Source organism: Xyrauchen texanus, chromosome 10, assembly GCF_025860055.1.
Source record: "Xyrauchen texanus isolate HMW12.3.18 chromosome 10, RBS_HiC_50CHRs, whole genome shotgun sequence".
Classification (NCBI taxonomy): domain Eukaryota; kingdom Metazoa; phylum Chordata; class Actinopteri; order Cypriniformes; family Catostomidae; genus Xyrauchen; species Xyrauchen texanus.
This window is the reverse complement of record NC_068285.1, coordinates 7582588-7607463: the sequence shown is the minus strand read 5'-3', so window position 1 is coordinate 7607463 and position 24876 is coordinate 7582588. Positions and strand designations below refer to the sequence as shown.

Here is a 24876-nt window from a genome sequence, read left to right as displayed (position 1 = left end):
GATATAGACTTTTGTTACATACAGATCTTAGGTGATTCTGAGCTGAAGGGGAATGGATGAGGGGGAGAGAGGAGAGAATGGGACAGATGTGGAAGGGCAACAATGAGGTGTGAATTTGCAGTCTTCGCTCAGTGGGGTGTGGTGCCTCAGGAAGAGTTGCTAATTGCGAGAAAGTTAATTTGTTGATTTTCTCAAAGATCATACATTTGCTCTTTGCCTTTGACAGGGTTCCCACGGGTCCTTGAAATCCTTGAAAGTTTGTGAATCTGAAAAATAAAATTCAAGGCCCTGGAAAGGTCTTGAAAATAAACATACATAGATACAGGTCCTTGAAAGTGCTTGAATTTATTTTGTGCAAGAAGTTTTCTGGAAAAAAAATCTGGCTTATGCTGCATACTAGCCTGCTTGATTTACGTTAGTTACGCACATTTACGTTAAGTGTTTCCCGCACGAGGTACTTTGTTTTGTACGCTGCCATGACGTTCACGCGCGCTGGTACCTCAACGTTTCCCACTCAGACGTTGCAAAAATAGGCTGAAACGTGATGCCTGGAAAATGTAAATTTCAGGATATTTGGCTCACCAAAGAAAAATATAATGAATGGCTTGCCAGAGATCCAAAAGGCCATCACTTAGCCAGGTGCAAAGCCTGTTGTAAATCGATCAAAGTGGATAGCATGGGAGAAGCGGCGCCTCAAGTCATGCGGCTGGATCTACACACAAGACGGCACTTCGGAAATCGAAAGCAGGTAAGTCCTACCATAGCCTGCATCTGACAGAAATGTTGATTGAATGTTAGCTGCTAGCTGTTTTTGCTGTTACTTAAATGTCTCGCTGTGAAATGTTACGCCCGTTTCACACATAATGCGCAGCGTATGGTACAGGAGCAGCACGCGCTATAGCGCTTTCACATTATGCTGCATTTGCAGTGCGCAACTGATCCGCGGCTCTACCACAAACACTTACTCACTATTTGTATTTCAAATCCAGAAGTTATCAGCAACTTTTATTTAAAAAAAAGTTGGCACCAGTGCGATTCTCTTTGTACACATACTCTTTAATAGACGTATTTACATTTAACACAATTTAAACAACGTATTATTCAATGCATTACTTCTATATAATATAGATTATATTTTAAGTTGCTCAAGCAAGTGGTAACATATTGAACAATGTAGTTATATTAAAATCGCAAACATTTTAAATTAAAATTGACAAAAACAGCAGACTCATACCTTTTCTTTTGCATAATACATCTTTATACAATAAATATTGCATCACAAAGAACTTGTTTTTCCACTTCCACGAATGAGACGAGTGTCATTCATTATGTCACCTTGAAGTAAATTGTAGTTTTCCTTGCTTTACCCTGGTCTTAAAGTAAAAAGATGACTGTGAAAAATAGTCGTATTTGATTAAATGCATGTATGGTGAAATAACTACATTTTCATGTTAATTTTGACCAAGAACACTTTAATTCAGCGTTTGCAGCACGGAAGAAAAGACTCGGTGCGTAAACGATCTCTGCACTGCTGTATATGCACTGCATCTGGAACGGATCGCATACACACTGCAAACGGAGTATGTGTGCAACGGGCGTTAGTCGGGAAGGCTGTTGAGTTGAACAGTGAACTTAAAAAGTATCGGCACTCCAGTCACATCACGTTTATTTATATAGCGCTTTATACAATAGATTGATCTAAAGCAAGCAGCTTTACACTATTTTTTTTTAAATACCTTATTTATTAGTTAGAATGTGTAACTCAAGAAAAATGTGTAACTATACAATTAGTCAATAATTGTTGTAATAATCATTAGATTAATCAATTATCAAAATAATCGTTTGTTGCTTCCCAATCAGTGGCATCAGTAGGCTTACCAAGATATTGTATGTCACCCATTGTAAATCAAATATTGTGTTAACATATCTAGGCTATAAGCTAATTAGTTTATGATGATGCATATATAAATACATACCTGACTATTTACCACCACAGGAAATAGTTGTATCAGCTGTTACATGGGTCTGGATTGAGTGTTTTTAAAGGTATTTACGCTTTTAAGGTAATTTAAGTCCTTGTGCCCCAACGGTGTTATATTTAGGTGTCATATAACAGTTGTATTACAATAAGTCAGTGTTATTTCTTACAATATGTCTTACTATTTCTCACAGCCCACTTTAGTCAACTTTGTGGAAAGGTTGGTGACAGCAACTCCACCACCATGTACATCTGCAACGACTAGCACCATCGCCATGTCCTCCAAACCGTCAATAATCACAGGCGTTCCCAGAGAGGACACATTAAAAGCTGAGATCCTGTGGTGTTTGAACATGATGGAGTCTCACTACTCTTTCAATTCCAGTGAAGGGACAGGTAAATTAAATGATTTTAACTTTTACCTATAACATCATTTTGAGATTCCAAGGCGTTAAGTTTGATTTAATGCATTCACAGATTTGTATGCAAAGATTTGTATTTGTACGGGAGTGGTGGTGGTGTAGTGGTCTAATGCACATAACTGGTAAACTTGTAATCAGAAGTTTGCTGGTTCGATCCCCACAGCCACCACCATTGTGTTCTTGAGCAAGGCACTTAACTCCAGGTTGCTCCGGGGGGATTGTCCCTGTAATAAGGGAACTGTAAGTCGCTTTGGATAAAAGCGTCTGCCAAATGCATGAATGTAAATGTATGATTTTATGTGCTTCAAAATGATTTCACACAGTCAAGGAGGTGCTGAAATCTGACTTTGTGGTGGCTATACTTTGAAAACACAGTCACACTAGGCTTGCTACGATAGTCGGTGACGGTGTTACCGGTGTTCAGAAGCAACACCGGATATCAGTTGCCCACCGTCGAATTGATAATTTTTTTTATTTTTATAAAATCATTAGTTCAGTTAGAGAACAGACACTAAAATTAAAAATTGAACGGTGTCTGCCTAATAAATCACAAGCTGACAGAGTCGCAGAACAGATCAGCAACAGGAGTCAGATTTAATTTATTACGAGAGTAAAGAGCTGACTGACAAGATGATGACGGAATATTTGGTGTCAAAGCGAAATGTAAAAGCGCCTATTTAAGAAAATTTGTCATTATACGGTTTTGTTGTTGGGATTTTCATTAAGAATAATAGGCTAATAAACACACCATTCAAGCAATCAACCCCCAAATTGGTCCTAATTTGAAATCGAAACTAAAAAGCGCACAGCCGCACGTGTCGACGGGCAGAACAGAGCGAGCGTTCTCAGTTCATTCCTATGGAAAAACCAAACACTCGCTTCACCATTATGAATGCCTGTGCGGACACGCGCATTTTACTTTCGCCTCCAAATTAGCGATTTAAAAGCGGTATTACCGGTTTTGTCACACGTCGGTTAACCAGTGGGAAAATACAGTCACACCCACACAAATAAAAATGTGTTTGATTTCAATCTCTTTCTTTTTTTCTTTACTTTTAGGTGTGCTATGTTCCACGACAGTGCAATTGCGAAGACTTTTGCCTGTGGAGCAACAAAGGCCATGTACATTTGCAAGCATGGTTTTGCTCCGCATTTCAAACACTTGTTGTGCAAAAAACTCTCTTCTGGTAGGGAGGACTATGTACTTCTCTTTGATGAGAGCCTTAACAGAAAAACACAATCAAAGCAATGTGACTTTCATGTCCATTTATGGGATGGGGACAAAGTTGTGACAAGATTTTATGACTCAAAATTCATGGGACACGCAACTGCAGTAGACCTTAAATCAGTCTATGAGAGGAGTACTGAAAATCTGCCAAAAGAAAACATGGTTCAGATCTCCATGGATGGACCAAATGTGAATTGGTCTTTTTATTCAAAGGTTGACAAATCCCTCCAAGATACTCATAATGTACACCTTATCAATATTGGCAGCTGCGGCCTCCATATTGCACACGGAGCCTTTCTGAGAGGAGTGGAAGGGACAGACTGGAAAGTTGGCAGCATATTGCAATCCATGCACCAGCTTCTGAGGGATTCTCCAGCTCATAGAGAAGATTATTTCAACATAACAGGATCAGGTTCCCCAACACCACTAAAGTTTTGCAGGACAAGATGGCTGGAAAATGTGCCTGTACTAGAAAGGGCGTTGGAAGTTTTACCACACATGGCTGCATTTGTCAATGCTGTTAAGGAAAAGAGGTGTCCAAATCCAGGGACAAAGTCCTTTGAGGTGATTCAGGAGGCTGTTGAAGATCCACTCATGGCTGCTAAACTTAATTTCATCTTGTCAGTGAGCAAAGAAGTGACTCCATTTCTTGCATGCTACCAGACTGATAAGCCCATGGTGCCATTTGTTTCAACAGACCTGTTCATGCTGCTGAAGAGCCTGATGTGCAGATGCATCAAAAAAGACATCATAAAGAAAGCAACAACACCTCATAAACTTCTGGACATTGAGGTGGGAGATCAAGACTGTCATGTTGACTCCTCACAGGTGGACTTGGGTTTTGTTACAGGGAGAATTTTGAGGGACGTGTCCACATTGAAGACAATAGGACAGAAAACACTCCTGCTCTTCAAACACAGTTGCAAGAAGTGCCTGGTGTTAACTGTACAGAAGTTAATCGAGAAGTCCCCCCTCAAATACCCTCTTGTCTCTCACCTTTCCTTCCTTGATCCAAGGGAAATGGCCTGCAAAGATGCAGGTGTCGAAATAACTAAGTTCAGGAAGGCTTTGACATACCTTGTGCATGTCCACCGTGTAAATGAAGAAGACTGTGACGAGTTAATTCGACTCTACAGTCAATTCATTGAGGAGATTGTGCTGCCTCAGTGTTCACAATTTTCCCACTTTGATCCATACACAGACAGGGTTGACACATTTTTGCATGACAGGATGTCCACACAGAAACCATATGAAAAGCTATGGAGACTCTGCCGCCAACTCCTCCTCCTCTCACATGGGCAAGCCTCTGTAGAGCATGGATTTTCAATCAACCATCAAATTGAGGATGATAACTTTTCAGAAGATTTGTACGTGGCACAGAGGTGCATTTCGGACCACCTCAGGGCTGTGGGTGGCACCAAGAATGTCACAATTGACAGACCGCTATTGATGTCAGTTGGAGGTGCTCGACAGAGATACATCACACATCTTGAGGATATGAGAAGAAAGAGAGATGATGCAGAAAAAAACAATAAGAGAAAATATGTGCTGGATGAAATTGAGGAACTTAAAATGAAGAAAAAAAGACTGAAAGATGACATGGATGCACTTGAGACCTCTGCTGACAAATTGGCTCTTGAGGCAGAGAAAACAGGCAAACTAACTCTAATTGCCAAGTCTAACAGCTTAAGGAAGGGAGCAAAGGAAAAGAGAGCAGAAATGGTGGAAGTGGAAAAATCGCTCGACAAGAAATTGAATGAATTGAAAAGCAAATGAAGACAAAAAACAACAAAGCGACAATCAACTTAAAAAGGAAAACCACCACAGAATACCTCAGGGAACGTTTTTGCTCTGTTACATATTTTAAGCTGACCTTGTGTTTTTTATTTATTGTTTAATATTGTTTATCCATTCATGGCCTTATGTTAATGTCCCTTATTGGAATGTTTTATAATGTATTTGATCTGCACTATGTTGTGATATGTTTTCAGTGCTTACACCAAAGCCAAATATGTTCAGTCAATGACTGTATATTGTTTTCAATAAAAATAAAATATTTGGGCAACAGATTATCACAGATGTTTTATTTAATGTAATGTTGAATATAATGTAAACCCATGAGGCAAGAAAAACTTAAAAGTATTTTAATCTTACTTCTGGTTACATGGGCCTAAGCTCTTTTCAATGAAATTTCAAAAGTTGGAGATCATTTTAGAGTACAGTATAGGATGTACCGAATATTCTTCAGTTTTGTGCAAAACAGAAATACGACAAATAGAATATCAGATCTTTGTCAAATAGATCAAAATAATGCAAAACAAAAGCTTTTTTGCATAGTTGTGTTTGACACATGAAAACTGTAACAATGTATCTTACAAGGCAACACGATGTAACCTTGCTCTCACTTGAAATGTGTGCCCACATCCACATTGAATTTGAGGATATTGGACCTGGAAAGTCCTTGAAAGGTCCTTGAATTTGAAGTTAACCAAGGTGTGGGAACCCTGCTTTGAATGCAAACACATTGGCACCCTGCCTTACAGTTTCCTCCGCTTGACCCCCGGGGACAATTCCAGAAGAGTCCCTGTGGGGTCATTTTGTCTTAGTTTCTATTTTTATCTGAGTCGCTGAAGTGTGTGCAGTTGCGAAGGGCTGAGAGCCAGTGCCATGTCGGTTGATGTCCGTATGGATCTGATGAGGCATCTGAAGTCGCAACACTGTGCCTGGTTGAGGCAACACTGTGCCTGGTATAGAGCTCTTCTTTTATATTTACATTGTTATTAGCGATGTGTTGGAAACCAGGGGCCCTCTGGTTTGCAACCATTCCAACAACAATCAATTGGTTTGATTTATATGTAGGTGGAAATGTTGAAATTTGGGTTTCAAGTTTGCTTGCAATTAGTAATTAAATCATCGATGTGTGACTGTAGCCATGCACATGTCCCAGGTATATTACAGTATTTAAAAGGAAGTTGTAAATAGTGCCCGTTTTATGGAAACAGGTTTGTAATGTCATATGTGTGAGAGGATATGTGTATGTGAGAGGTAAGCCAGATCTTTAGTATTTTCAGAATCTCGGCCATTATTTTGTTCCATGATGTGTAGTGATAAAAGTGTGTGCTCTGTATGTTTAGGAGATGGGTGGAACTTGATATAGAGCAATTGGTGTTGCATAATTTTGGTTCCGGGGCTAATCCGGGAGGCCATACAGCTATTTTTTGTTTTTGTAAAGCTGTGAGGTGTGAATGGCCCATTAGATTTTGCTTTCGCACCCATCTCCAGTATGGCCAAATTTATGTCCTGGCTTGAGGCAGGGGGATCAGAAATCTTTTTGCATCTGTCCCTCACGGCATTGCAACCTGAAATATGAACAACTACAGAAAGAGAAAACAGTTAATGTTGAACCTTTAATTAATTTGCATTTAGACAATTGGAATGTGGCAGCGGGGGCGTGGTCAAGCGCCCGTCCGGGAGAGAAAAGCGGTAAGGGCGCTTACACCTGAGCTAAATTATGTCTAACACCTGTCTCTAATTTCAGTGAGCACGGGAGAGCGGCATAAAAAGGCAGCGAGAGGGCCTCCAGGAGAGAGAGATGACAAGTGAACTCAGTCGCTGATATTGTATTGTGTGTGATAGTGGTATTGTAGAACAACGGAATTAAAGCTTACCTTGTGGTGAAGACCTGTTTCCTGTCCTCCTTTAAATTCCCGGGTTTCGGCACCAGTGTAATACTTCTCACATGAAGGAGGACAGGAAACAGGTCTTCACCACAAGGTAAGCTTTTAATTCCCGTTGTTTCATACAATACCACTATCACACACAATACAACACAATATCAGCGCACTGAGTTCACTTGTCATCTTTCTCTCCCTGGAGGCCCTCTCGCTGCCTTTTTATGCCGCTCTCCCCGTGCTCACTGAAATTAGAGACAGGTGTTAGACATAATTTAGCTCAGGTGTAAGCGCCCTTACCGCTTTTCTCTCCCGGACGGGCGCTTGACCACGCCCCCGCTGCCACATGGTACTTTATTTTCCTCTGATGGTCAAAGCCAAACTGTTACAGACAGTTTTAGTCTCTCTGCAAATTTTATTTCAGGGATCAAATTAGACTGAGCATCTTTGGTGAGATCTGAATTACTGCTGATATTTTAGTGCATTTTGAAGTGTGAAGCACCTTAAGCTGTTCTCACAGTTGAGTCGGCACGGTCTGCTGTTGTGATCAATATAGTCCCCAGTTCTGCTGGGGAACTTTATGAGCTTTGTTTTTATTTTTATTGCTCCCAACACAGCTCTGTGGCCAAAGAATCCGTTCACATCTTGGTGATGTGCTTTCTGCTTAGCATTTTTTAAGGGTGCTATTCACACGTTTTATGATCTCTGTGGTCTGTCAGGGTTATGACATTTTTGCCTGATGTTTAGCATTTTACATACACATTTTTTTCATTGTCTATCCATTGGAATGGTTCCCCTGATCAGATTTTAAATTAAATTGGTGCTTCTCAGCAAGAGATAATTTGGTTCATTATCATGTGCCTCTGTTTTTACAGCATTGGTGCACAGCAAACAACGACCGTATACCCCTCCCTCTTGGCACTGATAAGAGAACCAATGAAATTCAAATCACAAGAATTTTCAGGGCCGGTAAGGTTGTTCGGTTGGCAGTGTCACTACAAATATACATGTCTAATATACATCTGCAATGCCATGCACAACCTTTCCCCTTCTGTGGCCATGCGTGGCCATTATAATATAATGCATATTATAATGTGATTATAATACAACTATATTATATAAAAATAGTATAAATTAAACTGATTTTATCACTGGTTTCTGGAACGATGTATTTATCGTCTCTTAAAATCATGCTTTCAATGACCATGACTAGTTGGTCCTGCTGCTGGTGCGGTGTCAGCTCTCCATCAGAACTCCACAGTTCTTGTTGGTACTGTTTTAAGTTAATAGGAATAGTCTGAACCGCACTCACAGCAGGAACAATCAGCCCGTCAGGCTGCCATTCATCTCCCTATGGGGATGGAGGCCACATATCCCTATTGGTGATGGTATTTTCCGTTATTCCGTTTGCGTTGTGGGCCACGCCCTTTTGGCAGTTTTGTTTTTTAAACTCAGTGATGAAATTTGTGAATAGTTTCAACAGGTTGCTATAGGGCGTTTTTTGGCAATGTTTTGCTTGTTTTCTCAAATCTCTTTCTCTTTTTTTGGCAATCTCTTATGAGATGGTTAAACTTTTTGCAATAATGGCATTGCATTTTGCTTTGAGATCTTTGGTTAAATTTATCTGGGCCGTTCCCTTCTGTTAACCATTTTGTGGACGAAACACTACGGGTTTTGATCTCCACCTGCTTTCTATTCTTGAACCCCAGTCTACTATTGATCTGAACGTGTTTTCGGACGGGTCGACACCATTGGATAAAGCCGTTTGAACTGGGATGCCGGCATTGTTCTTAGCAAGTTGTAGTAATGCGTCATGGTCACGGTTTGCATTTTCTAGGCCTGAGTGTTCTCTGTATGTTACCCATAACCGTTCTGCGTACGTTTCAAATGACTCATTACTCGCTTGTTTGATTTCGAATATTTTTCTCCAATCTGCATGTGTCAGCCCCCTCATGTCTAATAATGCCTGTTTTAGACGCTCGTAGATAATCTCGTCGGTTTCCTTATTGTCTCGGTTCATAATGTGGCCAGATTTCATCTCTGTGGTTAGTTTCGGTCTGAGCTCCTCAGGGATAGTGAGAAGAGCTATTTGCCGTATCTCTAATTTCTCATTTGTACACCGTGGCCTGTAACATCAATGCTTCCCAGTAGGGTTGAAACGGCCCTTTTCTCTGCATAATTCCTACGACCTGTAGGGCCTATGTCTAGAGCATTCTTCGCATGTTAACGGGCGGCTGATTTTTGTGATTTCATCATCCGCGTTCATCATGGTTTTAAGCACAGCGACTTTAACTGATTTACTTGGCAAGTCATTCGATTTTGTTCGAGTCTTAATTGGGCTTCGCGAGGTTTGGTTCTTCAGGCCACAGGTTCACAAGAGCTCGGTTACGAAGTTTCTCTCTGTGGCCTGTCTCCTAACGCGGCATCGTCATCATTTTGAGTCTCTAGCTCAAAGGTTTTATCCAGTGCTGCTCGTTTAACTGCAGCTACTGGAAACCCGGATTCATCGCAGCAATCTTCGAGAGCAGATATGTAATTCCTGCCGCTTTTAAGTTTTCTTTGAATTTGATCCATTTCTTCGCGTTGTCTAGCCCACCCCTGTTGCTCGTATGCGAAGGCTTCAACTTGTGTTCTTAACTTTTGTAATTCGTCAGATCGCAATCTTTCGATTTCTTTGATATTTGCTATTGTTCGTTCGTTCTCGGTTATGGTCTCGAGGTCGTTACGACGAAGCAAATAAACAATTGCAGCGGGAAAGTTATTGTATTTTGATTTTGATTTCAATTTCGCACCCTCAGCAGAATACCAGGATATTATTTCGTTGTTGCTCCAATTTAATTTTAGTCCCTTGTCGCTTAACCGAACAAGGAGGTTTTTTAATTGCACGCTTAGAATCTCCATAATTTCCTCACCTACAATGCTGCTGTGCTGTCCCAGGAAAGACATGTTTTCCGTCTAATTCTTACGCCCACCGGATTTTTCGGTTCCGGTCTAAACAGATGTGAGGTGCAAACAATCTTCCCCTCTTCTAAAAGGCAAATAAAGATTGACTTACCACAGCAGCTGGAGATAGGTGAGAAGATCAAACCTCATGTCCCGGGCAGGGATCGAGTTGAATGTCGCGCTGGAAAGACGTTGCTCGTCTGGTTGCGAGATCACAGAAGGGCTGTCACCACTTTGTAAGCACGTTTATCGGTCCAATGGCGGTCTCCAATAATACGGGTGAAAGTCTCTGCGCGTTACAGTCTTTCTTGTTACACAACACAACAATATTAAATGAAATACATTTTCTCTTATGTATTACCTCGTTATTTCATCTGACTCCATAAATGAAAAAGGGTTTTAATGATATCTGAGCATCATTAAAAGTGAGCGAACGTTTGATTATTCTTTTAACTCCTTTAATTATATTTTACCCGTTCAGATTAAGAAACTATGTCGCTTTGAGGTCCTCGCGTGTTTTCTCTACACCGCGGGTCTCACGATCACAAGCGGCCAGTATTGGATCATCAAACAGAGGTAATTGCTATATACCTGAGATCGGTCACGTTCACGTATACACAATCAAAGATACTTCAGTATAGCCCCCATGGAATTGCATACACTTGAATGTAACTTAACGTTTTCTTCAGTAGAGGTCACAGCCACTATTACAGATGCAAGTTGACCAACATAACTTCTCTTGTAATAGCTTTGGATTGGCCATGCGTGGTTTCCCACGTATACTTATCTGGAGAAACATCAAATTAAAACAGAGGTAAGACACACCCGAATTTAGATTGGTCAAGCAGCGTTTGCTGTTCTAAACGGAAATTCCCTTTTTGTCTTTGCAAACCAAGTACACTTGAATCGATGCCAAATATTAGTCGTCACTAATCTGACGCAGACTTGCGGTAACATACGAATCGTTTAATCTGTTTGGGAAACACAATGTAAGAGTCAGTCAGAATAAAATCAAATGTTGACAATTTATTGACCAGGTAGCATAATCAATTCATCAATTCCAATTAGACAGTGATAAGTCAAAGTTAGACATTTTATCAAAACCTAAGAAAGTCGAATTGCAATCACCTGATATAAATTACACACAGTAAACTGTGTGGGATCGTCTGACTACAGAGAACCATGAACTCTCCTTAAATACCCAAACCATGAACAAAGGGAATTTTGGGAGTGGTTAGGTTTGGAAGTCCTGGGGACATACCTCATTAACATACAAGCAGGGATGGGGACAGACCTCCAGAATTATAAAGCATTTGGCAAAGACCTTATAACTTTGTTGTCATTAAGTTTACAAACCTGGGAATAAGAGCACTATACCAGACGCACTGAGACATTTTAAATGATACCAAACATGTTCCACTAGTTACATTATTTGTATACATCCGATATAGACTTTTGTTACATACAGATCTTAGGTGATTCTGAGCTGAAGGGGAATGGATGAGGGGGAGAGAGGAGAGAATGGGACAGATGTGGAAGGGCAACAATGAGGTGTGAATTTGCAGTCTTCGCTCAGTGGGGTGCCTCAGGAAGAGTTGCTAATTGCGAGAAAGTTAATTTGTTGATTTTCTCAAAGATCATACATTTGCTCTTTGCCTTTGAATGCAAACACATTGGCACCCTGCCTTACACAATTATAGAAAAAACAGCTTCACACTTTTGCATTCATAAAGGGATTTATAATAACTAATTACAGGATCATTTAAAGTTGGTGTAAATTTGACAGATTTTAAGAGTTCACTCATTGATAAAAGTCTAATGCTGTCATCATACACACACCCTCATGTTGTTCTGAACATTACACATTTTTATTCTGTGAAACACAAAAGGAAATATACGGCAGAACATTAGAGACTGACATTCTCAGTCACCATTTTCTTTCATTGCATCTTTCTTTTCAATTGAAGTGATTGACTGAAATTCAATATTGCAAAAGCTTCTGTTGTTTTATCCAAAGCGCTTATTACAGGGACAATAAGAGAATAATTTACTGTAAAAAATTACATGTACTCTCGTTCTTTTTACCATTAATTATACAGGAAAATCTTTTTACATTTAAATAATTACATTTTTACATAATTTTATTGTAAAAACTACTGTATTGTCTTTTAAAATATATTAAAACATTTGACTGTATATTTTACAGTTAATATTTTATAATCAATTAACTTTTTATTTCTCTAGCATTTTTACAGTATTTTACTATTTAAATTAGTAATTAAATTAGTAGACATTTTTTACAGTTTAAAGGCTCTTTTTCTTTTATTGTTTTTTAAATGGTTTTTTTGAGTTTGCACAGTGTCTGTTCTGCAAATGCTCTATACCGTGTTTATGGTCCAGATATGATGTTGTCATGCAGCAGAGTGCGGCAAGAGGCTGAAGTCTTGAGAACAGATTGTTTTAAAGGAATAGTTTTTATTGTGTTGTTCTTAAAGAGTTTCAGCTGTTTATTACACAAATAAACAGTTAAGTGTGTTATTTGAACTAGATAAATGATGTTGAGTTTACTTAAAGAGAATGTGGACACCGATTGTAGTATTTTAAGTGTACACAACTTAAAGTGACACAGTAAACTCATGTTGAGATTAGTGCTATTTCAGAAGTAAAGTGAATGAATTGTATTAATTTGAAGTTCATTGACTTAATAGAGTAATCTTACTAATAAATCATTTGTACGGTTACTAATTCATTTATAGTAATTAATAAAAAACAAGCAAGTAAAGTTAACTAGAAATGTACTATTAAGTTTAATAATAAGTTGACATTACTTAAATAGGAACGTTAATATAACTTCATTTTAGTAAGTTTGCTTTGCAGAAATAATGCAATCGGTTTCCTTCATTTTGAAGTGAACTGAACATGTAAACTTTTACAGTGTTTGCAGGAAACACATTTAAAATACTGTCTTGTGTAAGACGATGTCATGTTTAAAGTATATTGTATAAAGTATGGCAAAGTAATAACAGTTTGATATTTTACTTGGGCTTATATGAGGCTCACGGGAAACAAGGCCCTGGTTACCATGTGCTGTTTTAACACACGTTTCCCCCTGTGTATATGTCAGGACATGCCACTCTATTCATATATATCAGACATGGTCTCTTCTAATTCAGCAAAAATGGCAAAAATAATGTATGCTAAAGACGACATGAGCAAAACCCCGTCAATGATGTCTGTGCTTGTCCCTTTAGGGAGGTCTCTCAAAGCACAGATAGAGCAGTCGTCTTCTTTTGATTGTAAAATGGACATTTTTATAGAATAATGAACACAAATGTTTAGCTCACATTAACTGATTTAAATGCTATGACACAAAATGTTTCATTGATTTTTGAGCAGTTAACCTGATGCAGTGTCCTCTGCCATCTCCCTTCTCTGTTCTTTGATTTGCTCTTTAGATGATGTTGAATGTCTGTGGAATCTCAGGAAACTGTTCACAGTTTATTTAACGTTTGTTACAGCAGCAGAGCTTATAAAAGATACAGATGGTTCATTCATGTCCATTAGAGACTTTATATCAGTGAGAACAATGTCTAAAGTGAGCAGTTGATCAGATTTCATCACAGTTTTGAAAGCTTCATCTTTTCATTAAAGATGACCTGTAAGACAAACATCCCACAACTCGTTGCATCTTCTTGGACTGTGTGTGAAATATGAGCAGACCTCCACTGAATGTTCACCCACTCTTCCTTTCCGAGTCGCTTCAGCCGCATTCTGAAGTATTGTCTGTGTTTCAAAACCATTTACACACAAAATGTCCGAAAGAAAATGTAACTTTACAAGTGATCATGTTTTTAGAAGGATTTATTGTGTGTTTGTGTGTCATGTAATAAAGGCTAATTTTTGGGATGCAGTTCTGAGACTCTCCATGTCAGATTCAGCAACTGCAGGATCCACAACAAACATGTGTTCAGAAGGAACATGAAGATACTGACAAAACACAATGAACAATATCAAATCACATTGTTACAATTGTACAATCATGTCTGTTTCCACAGTTTATCATCATTATTTTATTATTCCATAAAAGTTTAAAGGGATATTTCACCCAAAAATGAAACTGCTCTTATAATTGACTCCCTCGTGCCGTCCCAGAGGTGTTTCACTTTCTTTCTTTGACATTGGTGAGTAAATGATGAGAGATTGTTCAGTTTGGGGTGAACTATCACTTTATCAACAATTTGAGTTCATTGCACACTGTAAAAAATGACAGTAACAGTAAAATACTGTAAACATGCTACAGAAATAAAATGTTCATTGATTAACAAATATTAACTGTAAAATATACAGTAAAAGGTTTTAATTTATTTTAAAAGACAATACAGTAGTTTTGTGCCCTTCTGTAGTTACTATGTGATTAACAAATACCTTATAAAGTAAACAACAGATTTTTACACTTTCAGAAGATTATTTTGTTTTTTTTACAGTGCCAGCGTGTAAATTACAACCATTTTAAACTGTGAAATCTGCAGGTTGTTCTGTAAAGTGGTTTACTACATTTGAACTGTATTTTAACATAATTATTCTGTCAATCACAGCTGCCAGATTTATTTTACAGTGTTTAATCCAAGTTAGTTCTTCAGAGGTAACGCAAGTAACGGAGGTAAAGATTGGAAAATGCTGCAAATGCTCGATTCAGGACTGTGAACAGAAACCGAGCACAACGAATTATCCATTCGCTGGTGACGTCACACCAGGTGGACCTTAATCCGGCCCTGGGGCGTCATTACATCAAAACCACATTTGGTCCCCGAATGTTTGTGTTCGGAATTGCAGGTGTTTGAGAGGAACTGAAGTGGGATTTAAAAGTTTAGCGACGAGAACTGTCACTGAAGTATTTATGATCTACTAAATTTAGGCAGGGCCTATAAGGACATGAAGAAATCCCTTCACTTACCACAAACATCCAGTGATTGTTTCTTATATTCACAAATGAAATGGCTCCATCAAACGTGTCAAAATGAACCTGTACAGTGTCATAAACGAGCATGATTACGTTTTTCACTATTAAAATTGCACTTTTGTACATTTTTATACATAGTTGCATTTGTTGTTTTAAAGGTGTAACACATGCCTATCTCCATATAGGATACTTCCGTCCTTCAAACCTTGTCGAGCGACTTGTTCTCTTTGTCACAGAATGACTCCGGTGGTGTAGTGATTTAGCTGTACAGTCTCACAGGCTTGTCGTGTTTATTTAGGATAGCACGAATGTAACTCTCCATAACCTAAAGAATATGAATAACACAATTAGAAGATGCATAATCAAGATACTGTTCTGATCTTAATGTCCTTGTATTATTATTATTATTATTATTATTTCTTTATAGTACCATTGCGTGCCTCATATACTTTTTATTTATGCTTGGTCTCATTCATAACAGTAATTACATGCATTACAACCAACATCATCTGTTGTACGTCATTAAAAACATTCAATTAAAACTAATAATAAATAAGTGCATGAATGGTTGGAATTGTATGCACGGCTCTGTATACTGTATGCACATGTGGAGGCTGTGAGCTCAAGTTTATTATCAAAATCTTCACTTCACCATTGAACAACTCATGGGGTCGTAGAGTCAGGAAGTCTGCGTGCCTCAAAACAAGAGTGAACTTGTAAGGCTGAGCTTTTATTTGTGCCACAACCTGCTCATTCTCTTCACATCGCCACAGTGTTGCAACCTGTAAATATATTTGTTGGACCTTATTCAGAGGAGAACCATATTTGATTTTTGAGCACAATGAAAACGAGGCAGTGAGGTAGAGAATAACAGTCTCTTCACCGGCTGTATACACATTTGTAAAGATTAGATTGCATTTCATTTTCACAACTGCTGTTTAGAAAGTATTTATAAACCATCAACTCCAATTTGAACAATAGTACAACCATTTAAATGGACTATATCCCTCACAGCCTCTTTTTATTTCCATGAACAAACATGTATGCTACGGCACTAAATAAGATTCATATAAACAATCACAAATATGATGAATGTCACAGTTCTTAAATTCCTCTCCTGCAACCCCTCCTTCTCCACCGTTTCTTGCACTGGCTGTGTCTCTGCACTTGGTTGGTGTTATTTTGTCTTTATTTTTTAACGTGGAAATGTCAGCTAGGCATCTGCTGCCTCTTCTGTAGTGTCTTGAAGAATGGGTTCTTGATTGATGACCTCCTGTAAGAACGTGACACTGCTGGACACATTTTCAGTAACATCCTAACAAGCAGCACAATGCAAAAGGGCCTGAACATTTGCAGGGCATCGTCAAGAGACACCGTGTTTTGCAACCTGGCAAAGACGAATGCTGCAAATGGTTTCAGGCCTTTATCGGTTGTCCTTTTTTGCAATGCTGAAGTGACAGCTTTGATTACATGCGCAGCACACAGATGCAAAACCGTCTTGACTTGATTTCTGCCCACTTTTATTGTTTGTGGCAGATCACAGGAACACTTTCAAGGTTTCGAGCATTGATTCCTTATTTAAAGACAGTAGTACCGCTTGCATTATTGCACAACTGTAGTCAGTCTCTACACGGTGTGTTTGTAAAGTGGAGTATGTGGACAGTTTGAGCAAAAACTGCAGAAGACAGAATGTTATTGGCGGGATTGAATGCTCAGTCGAAATCATTTCCCTAACTGGCAATGGGGGGCATCTTTTCCTTTTCCAGGTAAGGTGAGAGCATAATAAAGGATTCTCCTTTTGTGTTTTGGGATCTTTGAGATAACACTTCCTGTTGCATCCAGATACAAGGAGACAGGTGATGGATTTAAGCTCTGTGCCAGTATACTCATTCCTGTTTGGTGTTGATCTTGATAATGGCAATGTCTGGCCAAGTATAAAAGATCTTTTGATTGAATAGTTTCATTTATAAATACAAACTGTTTCTGCTGTTTTTGTTGCAGTATTATTTCAGAGAGTTTTATATTTCTGCAGTCTGTTAAAATGCATTTTAAATTGTTGAATTAGATTTACTGAAATGATTTAAGTCATTGCATAGTCCACTTGTTTTAATGTTTTTGTTTATTGTCATGATTTTGTTTCTATTTTTTGTGTTTGAGAATGTATTTTGGTTCTAGGAGAGCATGAATATCTCTGTGAGATTGTAAATATGTAAACAACAATAAAAACCTTCGACATTCAGCAGTTGTCTGTTATTTCTTCAGGTCATTTTATTTTAAAGTTCATTGAAAGTAAATGAACAGAACCTAAAATCTGAAGCTGCTAATAGCACTTAAAATTGAGTTAAATGAGCTTAAAATGTAGAGTTGAGTAAACAGAGACTATTAGGGTTAAAAACCTTCAATATATTAGCTGGTGTTTCACAGTATTTTAAGACACATTTTTGAATGGAAGCTCATTCATTTGGTCATAGCAGCTTCATTTATTTTAGGTGAAGTTGCTTCAAATTTCTAGTGGAATTTGTTTAAAAAGTGGGATGCAGAAATGATGCACAATATTTTTAAGCAAATCCAGCACATTATTTTTTCAGTGTCTCCAACAAAACCTGCTGTATCAAACCCTCTGAATATTCTCACTCTGAAACTTATTCATGAAAATAAAATATCCAATTACAAATCTAAACTTATTGTTAAAGAAATTGACAAAATCTCAAAACTGAATTTGACCTCCACAACAAACTTCAGCACTATTCGGTCCTAAACAGAAATACCACATTCGTTATTTATATCTCTCTTTTTCCCCTTAGACAAGCTTTTTTTTTAAATGCAATTTCGTGATTTGGCCACAAGAGTGCTTCACTGTCCACTTTAGTTCAGCTGAATAAACTAAATCTGATGGTTTTCTGTCCCAACAAGTACTTTCACCACAATTTACTGAGAAAAGCTCAAAACAAATTGTAGATAATAAAATAACATAATACAAGTTTTTAGGTTTTATCTTTGCCTTAAACCCCCATTATAGCAGGGGAACACGTCCTGTCAGCTGAAGATGTGACTGTCAGATACTGTTCCCCCTGTGTTCAATAAGAGAGAAAGCTCACACAAGTATTACATCAATAATGAATGTGGGAATTACAAATAATATATATATATATGGACAAACAAACAACATCAATCTCATAATTACAAGTATGTAAAAAACATTCAACTTGATCATTTTTGGTCTGTTAGTTCCTTCATGATGTCTCACTGAGATTGCTGCACACAGAAATGTCTTTATCTTTGGTCTTCTTACACACATATGGTGGAACCACCTTCCACAGGCATCACAGGAGATCTGTAGTGCAAGAAACTTTTAATAATTGTGTTATAATGTAAACATCAATGTTAAATCCTCCACCAATATTAGCTTGAGGAATAATAGTGTTTTTAAGTTCTTCAGCGCTTGCCACATGGGGGACTATTTAGGGGACAAGAGTGATATCCCCAAGTGTACTGAAGGTCCCAAGGGTAAATTAAGCTGCCAGTACGGAAACTGTTGTGTCAATAGCAGATACAAAGTACATACAGTAAGTAAATGTAACACTTTAGTTATTTGTAACTGGTATTTTAAGTCTTGCACAAAAGAGTGGATTCCTGACCTTATGAATGCACGACTGATGATCATTTTGATTGAAATGCACAATTAGTATCTTCATCTGATCTCTTCAACTCACAAGCACTTACCAAAAAACCTTCAGTACTTTACAATATCTGCTGGTGTTAAAACTTGGAAAGGATTTTGGCTAAACATGTTTTGCTCCCCATGATGGGAAGGGTTTGGAAATATCCTAAAGTATTAACAGTAAACAAATATAAACATGTCTCTGAAGAAATTGTTCTATGACATGATCCCAACAGTTTTGTTTTTGATATTCAAGACACATTCAGCGATAACTCTTAAATGGCTTAGAAAATATTTTCCAAAATAGTATGACTGTAAAACATGGAAAGCTAATAATATTCTTCATGCTTATTTTCATTATTTTCACTCGATATTATGAGCTTCCATCACAATGTGAATAACCCCGGGAAAAGTTCCTCGTGTCATAGTGGTTAGTAAGGGACCGTGGAGAAAGTGCAACAGTTATTATTATTTATTTTTTTGTAATATCTTGGTATGTGAAATGTTTTTGTTAAAGGACATAGAGACACAAAACCAACGTCATTCAATAGAAGAGGACAGGGCGCAAAAAGTATTATGTTCTGTACAAGATTCATACATTTTACAATTAATGTGAACTGAAGTCAATACACAAGCTGTCATTCATGGTTTAGCCATGCATCAAAATTTCAACTTGTTATCCTTAAACTCATCGAAAGAAAACTGACAGACGAAATCAATCACGTGAACATAAACAAAATGTACATCTACAATGGCATTATATTCATAAATGAAAACAATGAAATAAACAACAGAGCACACAGATACAATAATAAAAGAAATAATAATAATTAAAAAAAAATTACAAAAAAAGTAGAGCGGAGTCTCTTCATTCATCTTCCAATAAACCAAAGTCTTTTCTCATCTTAAGGAGTTTGCAGGCTTGTTTAGTCTTCATACATTTCAGTGATGGAAAATAGTTACAAAAATAAACAAAATAAATCACTTTTAAATACAGAAATACGTTTTTTCTTTATACATTTACATTTATGTATAAAGAATTTACCCAGAATCAAAATTATGTTAATAAAGAATTCAATGTTTTTGTCATCCAATAACACTCCAAATACAACAGGCCTAGAGAAGGTCGGCAGGGATTGAATTTCTGTCTCCAACCAATAGGACATATTTCCCCAGAAAATATTTGAATGCATACAATAAAAGAAGAGGTGATCAGTTGTCTCTATGTCCATTTGACAAAAAGTACAAGTATTGTAGTCAAAGTTAAATCGAAGTCTTAAAAGTTAACTTGAAGGATAAATACCATTAAATATTTTTAAGTGAGTTTCCTTCGCTTTAGGAGTCACTGGAACACGAATATACTGGACTTGTAATATATCATGACGATATAAAAGTGTAGGATATAATTTAGAATTAAAGGAAGAAGGAATATGTTTTTTGGGAAGTGTTGTCATGAGGTCGTTACCATCAAAGAGAAGGATGGGAGTTCACATAAGACATCTAGCGAGTGAACAAAAGGGTTTTGTACTAAGTGAAGGACATTTTTGGAATGGCATTTATAATACGTTCAGATTGCTTATGCTCACAATATAGGTTGTATTTAGTACAAACATCTTTAAAAGTTAACAGATTCCCATCCTCATCCATTAAGTGAACTACAGACCAGAAACCCTTTTCGAGCCAATCAATAATACATAGAGACTTATATCTGGATAAAACAAATCTGTTATTCCCAATGGGGGTCCAATGTGGGGTAAAGTTGTGATTATATAATAACTTCCAGAATAGCAAAATCTGTTGGTGAAAAGAAGATAAATTGACTGGATGTTTTGAAATAACAAAGTCACATTTTAATAAGAAATCAATTCCACACAATCTCCTAAACATACCTTTGGGAATGCTAAACCAAAAACTATTTTCATTAGTTATTCACATTTTAACCATTTAATCTTCAACATGCCATTTATACACTGAAAATCAAAGGCTTGTAATCCACCATTCTCGTAATCTTGAGTAAGTTGTGCTCTCTTAATGTAATGTACACGCTTTTTCCATTAAAATGAACATTCATTTGATTAATAGTCTTAATAGCTCTATTGGAAATAGAGAGGCAAGATGCAGGTAAATACACCTGGCAGGACTCTCCATTTTAGTTCAATAAATCCTTCCAAAAATAGATAAATCCATTTGCATCCATACATCGAGTCTAAATTTGCATTCATTCCTTCTATTCCAGATGTTTTGTTTCTCCTTAACAGCTTCATCCTTGGAAATGTGCATAAATATTTCACATTGGATTTGATTGGGATATTAAATATTGCTTCAAAGGAGCATTCATGTATTGTGATAATTTCACTTTTATCAATATTAAGTTTTAAACCTGAAAATTTGGAAAAAATTATGAATTATTTCAATTGCTTTGTGAATCTGATCAAGAGCTTTTAAAAATAAAGTTGTGTCGTCCGCCAATTGTCTAGTCATAATTTGATGTCCAAACACATTTAGTCTTTCGATATTTGAGTTTTTTATAAGGATGGCCAACATCTCTGTAGCCATAATAAATAATGAGCTGAGATGGGGCAGTCTTGTTTAACCCCTCTTTTCATGTCAAATCTAGGTGAAGTGCCTGTAAGGCATCTGAGCTATTGATATCTGTGTAGAACAACTGAATAATCTTACCAACATGTTCATCAAACCCGTACATTTGTAAACATTTAAGAATAAAAGAATGATCCAACATATCAAACGCTTTATAGAAATCTACAAATAAAATAACTCCATCTTCTGTTTCTTTGTTAAACTCTAGCAAGTCTAAAACCAGTGGAATATTATTATGTATAGATCGGCCTCTAATAAATCCAGTTTGTGTCTCCCCAATAACTTTAGATAAACCAAGTCTCAAGTGATTGTTAAATATATGGGTTCATAGTTTATAGTCATTATTTAACAAAGTAATAGATCGTAAATTGTCCAACAGTCTAGGGTCCTTCCCCGGTTTGGGAATAAGTGTGATTAATCTTGTCTCATTGAGATAGAACCGAATTATTAGATATTTCCTGAAAAGTTGCAAAAAGAAATTCCCTTAATAAACCCCAAAAATGACGATACAAATGTGACATAAAACCATCTGGACCAGGTGATTTATCTGATGACAATCACATGACCGCAGAATCAAGCTCTTCAGTTGTGAACTCTGCATCACGTCATTTTCAATTGTTCATCTATTTCAGGGACAAATTCACCAATTTCTTCAAAAAGGGAATTCGGATCTAAAATGAATGAAGAGGACGAGTACAGGTTCTGATAAAAGATGGTGATTTCTTTTGCTATTAATGTTGCATCAGAACATTCGACACCATTAATGATTCAAGTTTTAATAATGTTTTTTCCTGACGCTTTTTCTCCAGCCTACAAAAATAAACTGAATTTTTCCCCTTTTTCCATCATTTATCTCTTGATCTAATGTTTGCCCCTCTGGCCTTTCTCATATACATTGAATCTAATTGTGATTGCAGAGATAATAATCGTGCTGTATCATTCTCTGTCAAACTTAATTTGTTAGAACATTCATTTATTTCTTTAATGAGAGATCTCTTCTAAAATATAAGATCTATTTAGTTGTTTACTGTAACACCGTGTCCTAACTACACGCGACGCGATAAAATTCCAGCGACAGCAAGTGTGTCTGTCCACACTAGACGCGACGCGACTGTGAGTCGCCACACGTCAATCAAAAATCACAGCCATTCAGAACTGCGTGTGGGCGGAGTCTCTCTGTGAAAGCGCACTGCTGGCCCACACTCGCATTGGAAATGGGTAAGAACATAATCAAATCAAGAAATAACATTATTAAAAATCAAAACATTAACAAAATATACTCATTGACTAATTTTGTTATGAAGTACAGTTGTATGTTTGCATAGTATTCAGTTTGAACGCTATATTATATGCTTTCAAATCCATTATCGCTTGTGGCACAGTGACCTATTTTTAACTAAAATGTGTACCACCAGTAATAAAAATAACCAGTGTAATTTCTTCATATGACAATCAGTTTATTCGATCTCGTTCATAGGGAAATTCATATCCATCCCGTCGCTTTATTATGGATGGAAGGAAAATTATATTCAAACTCAAATGAAACAATTTTAATACTATACTGTCATTGCGACTCCCCACCCTGCCTGTATTTCAGTAGATTGTCTGGAATGACACCCCTGGATACAGGGACACAAATCGTCATGCCTATTCACACTACTTTACATTGAAAATAAAGCGGAATTTGTTTTACACAGGTTGATGCGTCTCTAGTAGCCTACTATAGCTAAATGCTTCATTCATTCATTCATTCGCTGTAGATGAAAGTCTAAACTTCACTTACCATGTGTATTCAATGCTTCAGCTATACTTCTCCAGACGGAATCCTTTTTCCTGATGTCTTTGTGGAATTTGTGGGATTTATCGTAGAGAATTGAATGCCTTTGAACTTCGACAGTCAGTTCCTCGTCGTCCAGGTTTGATGATTAAATATTCATGACACGCAGAACTTCCATCCAATGAGATCTCTGTGTGGGCGGATCTGTCAGCCGCGACGTCGCAGAAATAGGAACCGTTTCTAAATTAGAAACTTCGCGTGTCGCCGTCGCGTCTGGTTAGGACAAAAACTGTGATTAACATGGAAAAGATACCTTTTATCGCGTGTCGTCGCGTCGCGTGTAGTTAGGACACGGTGTAAGAAATAGATAGTTGACGAAGTTTGTATTTAAAGAATTCCCATTTACCTACCCAGGAAACAAGACAATTATCTCTAATAATATTTGAAACAGAGTTTCAGAAGAGATCTCAACAATGTCTTATAGAAATATGATTATTAATTTGCAGTTTATTTATTGGTGTTTTCTCAAGTACTGTTTTCTGCTACGGCAGGGGTCAGGAACCTCACCGTTCACCAACACATGATCGCTTAAAACTTTCTAGTGACCATTTTCCAACAGGAAGTGCGATTGCTTGTAGGTTATAAGTCATTGTTCACCTGTCGTGATACTTGCGTGATGGCAAATGGAGACGGTACATGTTTGGATTTGGGGAGGTGCTTATATATAAGATTCTTTTTATCATATCGCTATTTTAATTAGTGTTTTGTTTAATTTAAAGTGTAATTTGAATTTAGAAATTACTTTTTAAAGTTTTTCGTGTTTCGATAAATTAATGTAATTTTTAAAGCAAAATTATTCACTGACACTCAGCAGGGGGGTTCACCATATAATCCGATATCACAATATTTTAAATGCGATTATCATTAAAATATTTTTTACATATCACCCAGCGCTAAAGAGGTTTAGAACAACATGAGTCTGAGAAAATGATGACAGATTTGTAATTTTGGCTCAACTATCCCTTTAAGAGCATGAAACACCTGCTGCACCTTTAAATGTTGTTTGTCTCTTTCAGACTCCTCCTCCTCAGGTGACAGGTGAAACTAGTAATACAGGATCCATTTTGTGAAAAGAGCAGGAAATTACACGACGATCGAAACAGAGAAAAAGTTTGACAGTTTTTGTTCCACTGAATCGTCTGAAACAATCAATAAATTCATTGTGAAGTATTTTGTAGGTGATATTCTAGTCAGTAAAGAGGAACATCAACAGTTCTTGACAGGTGAGTACTGAACTGCTGCTAAACAAACCAAAACTCACAAGACAACAATAATAAACCTTTCAAACTATCAGCTACAGTAAGACATCTAACAGATATCTAAGTATTAATCACAGCAGAACAAACAGATACTGAGACTTTTGCTCTTTTATCTGAATTGTCAGTATGTGTTCAGTTTCTTTGGCACTGAAATGTTATTTCTTCTATTGACTTGAAATGTTGCTTTGTTTTCTTCTGTTGAGTCTTCTGATGTTTTCTCTTTATGCTGGTGTTTAACATGTCATAAAAGCTGACAGTCTGCAATTGAACCTCATTGATTCATTTCTAATGGAATATTCTAGAGGACAAATAAAAACAA

General features: G+C 37.2%; 1 protein-coding gene across 5 annotated transcripts in view; it reads left to right on the top strand.

Moving 5' to 3' along the window:
• Nucleotides 1-24876, top strand: part of LOC127650380 (NACHT, LRR and PYD domains-containing protein 3-like) — a 1539373-nt gene that overhangs the window by 268735 nt on the left and 1245762 nt on the right. The gene's annotated exons all lie outside the window — the stretch shown is intronic.